This window comes from Prunus avium, chromosome 4, assembly GCF_965620075.1.
Source record: "Prunus avium chromosome 4, drPruAviu1.hap1.1, whole genome shotgun sequence".
Classification (NCBI taxonomy): domain Eukaryota; kingdom Viridiplantae; phylum Streptophyta; class Magnoliopsida; order Rosales; family Rosaceae; genus Prunus; species Prunus avium.
This window is the reverse complement of record NC_142287.1, coordinates 27,782,812-27,793,414: the sequence shown is the minus strand read 5'-3', so window position 1 is coordinate 27,793,414 and position 10,603 is coordinate 27,782,812. Positions and strand designations below refer to the sequence as shown.

General features: G+C 40.0%; 1 non-coding gene across 1 annotated transcript; it reads left to right on the top strand.

Moving 5' to 3' along the window:
- Positions 1–5,655: 5,655 nt before the first annotated feature.
- Positions 5,656–5,762, top strand: LOC148295153 (small nucleolar RNA R71). Its single transcript, XR_015835642.1, has one exon. It is a non-coding gene; the product is annotated as a small nucleolar RNA R71 (small nucleolar RNA).
- Positions 5,763–10,603: the final 4,841 nt, after the last annotated feature.

The window sequence follows — 10,603 nt, the reverse complement described above, 5'->3', positions numbered from 1 at the left end:
TAAGTATGGATTAGAAATAGAACACTTTAAACCCTCTCAAGAAAGCAATTAGGCTCGATATAGCTCACTAGGGTAGTCTCCACTATTTTCCTTCAAGAATTTGAGCGTGGTACTTTAGCCACCAGAATTCTAAGAGCAAAAGCTTTGTGAAGTGCAAAATTCTGATATGAAAACCTCAAATAGCAGCTCCATAGCATTGATTGTATGACATTCTTTAAAAAAAATAAAAATAAAAAATAAAAAAAATAAAAAAAATATAAAAAAAAATTGTGACAAGAGAACGAAAATTGAAAACACAAATGGATAAGAAAATTGAAATTGAAAACCTTCCCCCCCAGACCTGAATTGAACATTGTCCTCAATGTGAAAGCATACAAAAGATGATTGAGAACAAACAAATGATAAAGGGAAAAGTTTAGAAGAAGGTTTAGGAAAAATAAAAAATAAAAAAATGAATATATAAGCAACTCATGGATGACCAGTTAAGGGCCTCAGAAAACACAGCCAGGGGATCCGGGAAGGTTGGAGGGGTCACAATGGTCCCGCTTAAAACCCAAACTTCTTAGACACCGAAGGTGTCGCCTAAAGAACTCCTAGACACTGTATTGACGGAAGTGCTCACTGGAGTTACCATAAGTTAGCTCATATGAAAAATCTTTTTAAATTTTTAAAATTTTTTATTTTTTTTAAATTTTTATAAAAAAAAAAACAGAAATTTAAAATAATAACAAGTAAAGAGAAAGGATTGAAATGCTCCCCCTTGATGCGATTAGGTCGATTGCTACCAAGCACCTTCTTCTTGAACACATGGGTTGCCTCCCAAGAAGCGCCTTAGTTACTGTCTTGGCAAGACATTGTGCAATCAGCTAAGTTGATGGTACGAAGGGAAGTTGATCTACCACATGGCCAGTTTGGATGCCAGCTGAAACTCCCTCATAGAATGGCTTTAAACGTTGTCCATTTACTTTGAAAGTCGAGCCATCTTTAGGGTTTTGAATCTCCACAGCTCCATAGGGAGAAACATTGACCACGGTGAATGGGCCTTGCCATCTAGACTTCAATTTTCCTGGAAAGAGACGCAAACGTGAGTTAAACAAAAGAACTGACATACCTTTGGAGAACTCTTTCCGTTGAATGTTTCTGTCATGGTAACTCTTGGTTCGTTCTTTGTAAAGCTTTGCATTCTCATAAGACTCATGTCTAATTTCTTCCAATTCATTCAGCTGAAACTTTCTTGCATGGCCTGCCTTGTCTAGATCAAAATTTAACTTCTTGATGGCCCAAAAAGCATTGTGTTCAAGCTCCATTGGCAGGTGACAAGCTTTCCCAAACACAAGACGATAAGGGCTCATTCCAATGGGAGTCTTATATGCTGTCCTATAAGCCCATAATGCATCATTGAGCTTGGCTGCCCAATCTTTCCTTGTATTGTTCACCACCTTCTCCAGGATGTGCTTAATTTCTCTATTGCTTATTTCCACTTGACCAGAAGTTTGCGGATGATATGGTGTAGAGACTCGATGGGTGATGTTGTACTTCTTCATGAGTGCTTCGAATGGCTTGTTACAGAAGTGGCTGCCTCCATCACTAATGACAGCCCTTGGAGTACCAAACCTTGTGAAAATATTATCCTTCAAGAACTTCAGCACCACCTTATAATCATTGGTTTTGGTGGCTATGGCTTCCACCCATTTAGACACATAATCAACAGCAACAAGTATGTAAGTATAACCAAAGGAAGATGGGAATGGTCCCATGAAATCAATACCCCACACATCGAAGAGCTCCACAACAAGCATGTTATTCAATGGCATTTCATTCCTGCGACTTATGTTCCCCATCCTTTGGCACCTATCACACTTAACACAAAAATTAAATGCATCTTTAAATAGAGTGGGCCAAAAGAAACCAGATTGCAGAATTTTAAGTGCTGTTTTCTTAGCTCCAAAGTGACCTCCACAGGCCAATTCGTGGCTATGCCTAAGTATGCTTTCTTGCTCTTCTTCTGGAACACATCTTCTGATGAGTTGATCCGGGCAATGCTTGAATAAGAAAGGTTCATCCCATACATAATGTTTCACCATGGAAAAGAACTTCTTCTTATCCTGAGAAGTTAGATCATTTCTAAGAACACCACAAGCAAGATAATTAACAAAATCAGCATACCATGGCTCTTTGACTTGGGCAGCATATAGTTGTTCATCAGGGAAAGTCTCATTCAAGGGTAGCACAGCTCCTCCTTTTTCTTCAACCACAATTCTGCTCAAATGATCAGCTACCACATTCTCACATCCCTTCTTATCTCGAATCTCCAAATCGAATTCTTGCAGCAAGAGAATCCATCTAATCAAGCGTGGTTTGGCATCCTTCTTAGTGAGCAAGTATCTAAGGGCTGCATGGTCAGAATAAACAATTACTTTAGAACCAACAAGGTAAGAACGAAATTTTTCTAAAGCAAAAACCACAGCAAGCAACTCCTTCTCTGTTGTGGAGTAGTTGATTTGAGCATCATTCAAGGTCCGGCTAGCATAATGAATCACATGGGGCAGCTTGTTCTTCTTTTGACCTAAAACTGCACCAATAGCAAAGTCAGAGGCATCACACATTATTTCAAATGGTAAAGACCAATCCGGAGCTATGATAATAGGGGCTGAAGTTAGCTCCCTCTTCAAGGTAGAAAAAGCTTCCATGCAAGCTTCATTAAACTCAAAAACAGCATCCTTAGCAAGGAGATTACACAATGGCCTTGTAATGCTTGAGAAATTTTTGATGAACCTTCTATAGAATCCAGCATGACCTAGAAAGCTTCTAATTCCTTTAACAGAGGTAGGGGGTGGAAGATTTGAGATGAGGTCGATCTTGGCTTTATCCACTTCGATTCCCTTGCTTGAAATCACATGGCCTAGTACAATGCCTTGTCTCACCATGAAGTGACACTTCTCCCAATTCAAAATCAGATTTGTTTCCTGGCATCTTTTAAGCACTAGAGACAAGTGGTGAAGACAATTATCAAAAGAGGAACCAAAAACTGAAAAATCATCCATAAATACCTCAATGAATCGTTCCACCATATCTGAAAAGATTGACATCATGCATCTTTGGAAAGTTGCTGGGGCATTGCATAAACCGAATGGCATCCTTCTATAAGCAAACGTACCAAATGGGCATGTGAATGTGGTTTTCTCTTGGTCTTCCGGAGCAATGGGAATTTGATTATAACCTGAAAAACCATCAAGAAAACAATAGTAAGCATGGCCAGATAAACGTTCAAGCATTTGATCAATAAAAGGTAAGGGGAAATGATCTTTTCTAGTGGATGTGTTCAACTTCCTGTAATCAATGCAAACTCTCCAACCAGTGACAGTTCGTGTAGGAACTAGCTCATTCTTCTCATTCTTCACAACGGTGATTCCGGACTTCTTTGGAACAACTTGCACAGGGCTCACCCACTTAGAATCTGAAATTGGGTAGATGATTCCTACATCGAGTAGCTTTAAAACTTCAGCTCTAACCACCTCTTTCATGTTGGGATTTAGCCTCCTTTGGGCATCACGAGATGGTTTGCTGTCTTCTTCCATTAAAATCCGGTGCATGCACATGCTTGGACTAATTCCTTTGATGTCTGCTATGGTCCACCCAATGGCTGTTTTATGCTCTTTTAGAACTTTAATTAAGCTCTCTTCTTCATGTGAGGAGAGACCTGCAGCAATTATAACAGGGAGAGTTTCGTTAGCACCCAAATATGTATATTTAAGATTATTGGGAAGAGGTTTAAGTTCTAGCTTTGGTGGGATGACAATGGATGGCTCCAATTTCGTGGATGATGGTCCAAGAGGCTCGATTGGTGGCCTAAAGGATGGTGGGTATGGCGGAAACACTTCTAAGGCAGCCACCACTTCTTGGAACTCCGGTTCACAAAGATCTTCCTCTTCTTGTGTTAAGACAGCTTCTAGAGCATCATTAGACTTTCTCTGCAAAATTTTGGAAGAAACCTCATGATCCACAACATCAATTGAAAAGCAAGAATCAAGAGAGATAGAAGGTTGAGATAGAGCATTAAGCATTTTAAATTCAACAGTTTCACCCAAAACAGTCATGGAGAGAGTGCTATCTTTCACTTTGATGATTGTGTCTGCAGTGGCCATGAATGGCCTGCCTAGGAGAATGGGATCAACACGATCTCCATTTGGATTGTCTTCCATGTCCATCACTACACAATCAGCAGGGAGAATTAGTGTATTAACTTGAACTAGAATATCTTCTACAATACCTTTTGGATATTTTATAGAATGATCAGCTAGTTCAAGTCGCATTGAAGTCTTCTTCATCCCTTCTAAGCCAAGCTCTTGATAAACTGAATATGGCAAAACATTGATGCTTGCTCCCAAGTCCAACATGGCTCTTCCAACCTTCTTGCCTCCAATGTTAATGGGAATGTCAAAGCTGCCAGGATCATCTAGTTTTGGTGGAAGCTTCCTTTGCAATACAGCACTTACATTCTGGTCGAGCTTTACTCCTTCATTTGGAGCGAAATTGAGCTTGTGAGTTTTCAAGTCCTTGATGAATTTTCCATATGCAGGAATCTGTTCAATAAGATCAAGCAAAGGCAAATTGATATTAACTTTACTCAAAATATCATAAATCTCTTTAAAAGCCTTATCTTGCTTTGCTTTCTTAAGACGGCCTGGAAATGGAATCTGTGGAACATATGGAGCGGGTGGCACGTATCTATCTTCTTGAAGATGTGGTGGCACAAATTTGTCATCCCTTTTATGCAATTGGAATTGATCGGATTTCTGAGAATCTGATTTGGCCTTAGGAGCAGATTGAGAAGTTTTGAGTTGTTCTCCTTCCGTGGCCATGGTCTCCTCCTCTTCATTTTCTACAATCACAACATCATTTGAAAGATTAGAATCATCTTTATTATCAATGATCTTACCTGATCTGAGCACATGAATGGCCTTGGCTTCTGGGTTCTTTGGATTGATCTCAGTTTGGCTTGGCCATTTCCCAGGCACTCTTTGAGTTATTTCAGCAGCTATTTGGCCTAATTGGACTTCCAATTTGGAGATGGCAGCTTGTGTAGTTTGCTGAAAATTGGATTGGTTGATTGCCATCTGCTTCACTATATCTTCCAATGATGATGATGATTGTTGTGGCCTTTGGAATGAAGGGGGATTTGCTTGATTCTGGGTATTTCTCCATGAAAAGTTTGGATGATTCCTCCAACCTGGATTATAACTTTGAGAGTATGGATCATTTCTTGGACCTTGGTTGTAGGAATTTACCAACTTAGCTTGCTCTTGCACAAATTCTGGATATCCAGCCCCAAGTGGACAAGCTGTGGTAGCATGGTCATGAGATTCACAAATGCTACACACTTCCTTCGGAGGGCTTCTTGAGTTTAATGCAAGAAGAGCATCTAGCTTTTGTTCCAGTTTTGAAATCTGCACACTAGAAGCATCATTAGAACCACTAATAACACGTTTACCTCTTGTATCCGTATGTTGGGTCTCCATTGCTATCTCCTCAAAGAGTTCGTACGTTTCTTCTGGAGTTTTGGTTTTAAAAGAACCACCTGCAAAATTGGTGACTATATTATGACTAGAAGGGGTTAGTCCTTTATAAAACATACGCATTTGAAGCTTCAATGGAATCCCATGATGAGGACATTGGTTGAGCAACCCATTGAATTTCTCCCATGCTTCACAAAACGATTCATCATCTTGCTGTGCAAATAACAAGATCTTGTCCCTAAGCATGTCGGTCTTTTGCGTGGAGAAGTATTTTTCCAGGAACTTCTTTTGAATGGCAGACCATGTAGTGAGTGAACCAGGCTTCAAAGAATTCAACCAATACTTCGCCTTATCCTTTAAAGTGTATGGAAACACTCTCATTCGAAGTTGATCTTCTGTCACACCTGTCAAGGGAAAAGAACTCACAACATTAAAAATATCCTTTATATGAGTCAATGGATCTTCATTAGGTAAACCATAAAAGGAAGGCAGCATATTAAGATGAGAAGATTTAAGCTCATAATTTCGAGCTACAGTGGGCAGCAAAATGCTTGAAGGAGATGCTGGAATTGTTGGGATATCAAGTTCTCCCATGAACTCAATGGCAGCCATCATTTCTTCTTCTTCTTGGTCTGAACTTGCTTCCGAATTTGAAAGTGAAGAACCGGGAAGTTCAGTGTGGAGAGCAAGACTTGTAAATGTAGCAAGAGCTTGCTCTTTTGCAGTTGACAACTCCCTTTCTAGACGATTCTGAATTTCAGAGGTCACTCGTCTGGGTTGCAATGATGGTCCTGCGTTCAAAGATCTAGAACGTTGGAACGAAGACCTCACTTGTTCAAGTAATGGATTTTTAGACATAAACTACCTGAAACAGAAAATTAGATTAATTAGAAACACTAAAAAGAATAGGGTAACCTTGGGCACATAACCAGGGAAGAACTTTCGTTCAGTCCCCGGCAACGGCGCCAAAATTTGTTGTTAATATTATGTTAACTCGCAATTGTACGGGGCAATTAGTAGTATAGCAAGACAAGTACGAGGTCGTACCCACGAAGACTGAGAAGTTAAAACTAGTTATGTACTTAGATTACCAAATTCAAGAAAGTAGGAGGTTATGTCTAAAACAGAATTTAAAACAAGAGTGGTTGTGATTGTTGAACAAAAGAAGCAAAATGAAATTGCAAACAAAAACAAGTAAACAAATGTAACAAAGAGTGGTTTTAAGAGTTGGAAAACAGATTTTGAGACTAGGGCATTCGAATCACCATAACAATTCAATTCTGGGTTATAAAGATTCAAGTAACAAGTCTAATTCAGATTCAAAGATTGATTCTAGCTAAAGTATGATTAGGCCATGGTGTTTGGTCCTAACCTTGTGTTCCTAATTCCCTAATTTGATCATTTGTTGTCTAACCTAAAATTAAGCATTAGGAACCCATTAAGCATAGAAGAACATTTTAAACAACCAAGTATGTATCTAATCCCTGTTGTCGAATGTCCATACATACTCTTCCTATTCATAGTTCAATTCGAATTAAAGCATGGTGTATACTCTTAATTCAAACCAAGATAGTTAACAAACAAGTTCTAATGGTGATCAATCATTCAAACAAGCATGTTAACTTATAAGCATAATGAATAAGAACATGAATCATGAATCAAACTTGAAACTCCAAACTTATAAACCCAGAATATTCATGTTAGGTTACATCGAAGCCCTAGTTATGGATTTAGCTACTCATAATGGAAAAGAGACTTGAACAGAAATGAGAAAACATAATGAATACAATAAGAGTAGAAAAACCCTTTTTCTGAAGTTCTTGTGGTGTCCAAGGCTTCTCCAAGTGCTTCTCCACTTCTAATGCTTCTCCAAGAGCTTCCCCACTTCTAGAAAGATGTATGAAGGATATGGAGGTGATTTGGGATGAGTTTGAGTGAGTGGTGATGGCTAAGGAAGATGAAATTCGTAGGGAAATGGAAGAGAGGTTTGCTGGAGTTGTTTTGGTGATTGTTGGAGTGTTTGGGATTTTGAGAGTGTTTGAGGATGGTTGGAGTGAATTGTGGGGGTTGTGAATCTCAGGATTTGTTGTGTCTTGAATGTGGAATGGATGTGGCATTTATAGGGAGAGGGGAGTGACAAATCTGAATTCAATATGGCTAATGCATACAACACTTGCATTATAAAAGATGAATTGGTTGATGCACTTCACTAATGCATACAACACTTGCATTATAAAATCTGAATTGGTTGATGCACTTCACCAATAGATCCCACCAGCAGCCCTAGCTCATCTTCATGTCACCATGACCAAGCTTCCAATCAGAAATGATAGCTCATACCTAGCTCACCATGACCAAGCATCCAACCAGCACATGCTGAGGTCAGCATAACCAGCAACTTCAAGGGCTTACAACTTGGGCTTCTCTTAATCAAATTAGGACTTTAAGCACTCGAAATTGAAGTTCAGAATGTCTTCTTTCCAGCCATATATCATTTGGGCCAATCCAAGGTCGGAGGAGGAAGTTAAGGCCAAAACAAATTGCTAACTCATTTTGCGCGCTGATAAAATCCATCCTGAGCATGAATCTGTGTTTGCTAGGTAACAGACTCCATATTTATCCAATGGGGCTGACTTTTGGATATGTTATAGTACACACCCATTGGAACAACTTTCATGAAGAATGCTGCCTCATCCGAGCTGTGTAGGTTGCTGAAACAAAGCTTGCAATATGACCTACGGAACTGGACTGGCAGGGGGCTGTAGCCAAAATGAGTTTGTCTTTTAAGCTCTTCTTCCATTCATCCAAATTAGGCCTTAACATGCTTGAATTGCATGAATTATGCTCTCTTGCTCTATTGGCCTACAAAACACACAAAGGGAGGGAAATAACTTAGAATTATAGGAACTAAGCAAAAGAAGTAAGTAAATTGGGCATGTATATGTATGAAATTATGAGCTTAACAGCTAGGGCACATGAGTGAGAGGGGCATGCAGGAACTACACAACAGAAAGTTGTTGAAAGGTGTTCAAAGTTGCAAGCTTGAGTTCTGCAGATTTTGTACCATGGGAAAGCAATCAAAAATAGCTTTCAAGCAGCGAAACAAAGAGGAAGAAAGCACGGGTGTGCTAGATTATATTCACACGGATGTATGGGGGCCATCACCGGTTAAATCGAAGGGTGGAGCTCGCTATTTTGTGACTTTCTTGGATGATTTTTCCAGGAAGGTTTGGGTCTACTTCATGAAGGAGAAATCTGAGGTCTTCACCAAATTCAAAGAGTGGAAGGCGGAAGTAGAGAACCTAACCGGAAGAAAGATCAAGATCCTAAAGAGTGACAATGGTGGTGAATATAAGGACAGCAAGTTCCTTGAGTTTTGCAAAAGTGAAGGCATTAAGAGGCACTTTACCGTGAAGAAGACACCCCAACAAAATGGAGCTGCGGAGAGGATGAACCAAACTCTCATGGAGCGTGAGAGATGTATGAGAATTCATGCAGGGTTGCCCGAATCTTTTTGGGCAGAAACGGTTAACCACGCTGCCTATTTGGTTAACCGATCGCCTTCAAGAAATCTTGAGTTCAAGTGTGCAGAGGAGGTATGGTCTAATAAGTCAATTGATTATTCGAATCTTAAGGTGTTTGGGTGCAGTGCATTTGCACTTATTCCTAGTGATGAAAGATCCAAGTTGAAGCCAAAGTCTCTTGAATGTATTTTCATTGGATTTGAGAGTGGTGTGAAGGGCTACAAGCTGTGGGATCCAGTGAACCACAAGAAGATACTCAGCAGAAATGTTGTGTTTGATGAGAAGACCATACCTATGAACAAAGTCAAGAATTCAGAGGCAAAGGAGGATGTTGTTGAGAAAGAAACAACCATTGAAGTTCCACTCAAGAAGGTGTCAAGAAAGACTTCACGGAAACAGCCAACTGAAGACGTTCAGGAGGAGGTGGAGTCTGACATTGAAGAGGAAGAAGCTGGGCAGCTTCAACAACACACTCAAGAAGAAGAAGAGGCTCAAGAACAGGTGGAGCCATCATCTATAGCTCGGTCCAGACCCAAGAGAACCATCAAACCACCTCAAAGGTTTGGATGGGAGACGGATGTAGTTCACTATGCCCTAAATGCTAGTGAAGAAGAACCAACCACGTTCCAAGAAGCTGTTGAGAACAAGGAACGGGAAAGTTGGATGGAAGCTATGATGCAAGAGATGGAATCTCTACACCAAAACTCAGTTTGGGAGTTAGTTCCTAAACCCAAAGGTCGCAAGGTTATTGGCTGCAAATGGGTGTTTAGGAAGAAAGAAGAAATGCATGAGAAGGGTGCCACTTTATTCAAAGCTCGGTTGGTGGCAAAAGGATTCTTACAAAAGGAGGGAGTTGATTATGATGAAATCTTCTCTCCGGTGGTGAAACATACTTCTATACGACTACTACTCTCCATAGTAGCACAAGAGGACATGGAGGTGGAGCAAATGGATGTGAAGACTGCTTTCCTTCATGGTGAATTGGAGGAAGACATCTACATGAGCCAACCTCAAGGGTTCATTGAAGCAGGGAAGGAAAATCTGGTTTGCAAGTTGAAGAAGTCTTTGTATGGGCTGAAGCAATCTCCAAGGCAGTGGAACAAGTGCTTTGATTCTTACATGATAAAGATTGGGTATAGAAGATGTGAATCTGATTGTTGTGTTTACTCTCATGCATTCAAGGATGGTAACTTCATCCTTTTGCTTCTTTATGTTGATGACATGCTAATTGCATGTAAGGACATGTCAAAAATCCAGAATTTGAAGACATTGCTTGGAAAGGAGTTTGACATGAAGGATCTTGGTGCTGCACAAAAGATCCTAGGAATGGAGATAAGGAGAGACAGAAAGGAAGGCAAGTTGTGGCTGTCACAATGCAAGTACATTTCCAAGGTACTTGAAAGGTTCAATATGATGGATTGCAAACCGGTGTCTACTCCTTTGGCGGAGCATTTTAAGTTAAGTGCAAAAGAATGTCCTTCTACGAATGTGGAGAAGGAAGAAATGAGTAAAGTTCCATATGCAAGCTTGGTAGGGTGTCTCATGTATGCAATGGTGTGCACA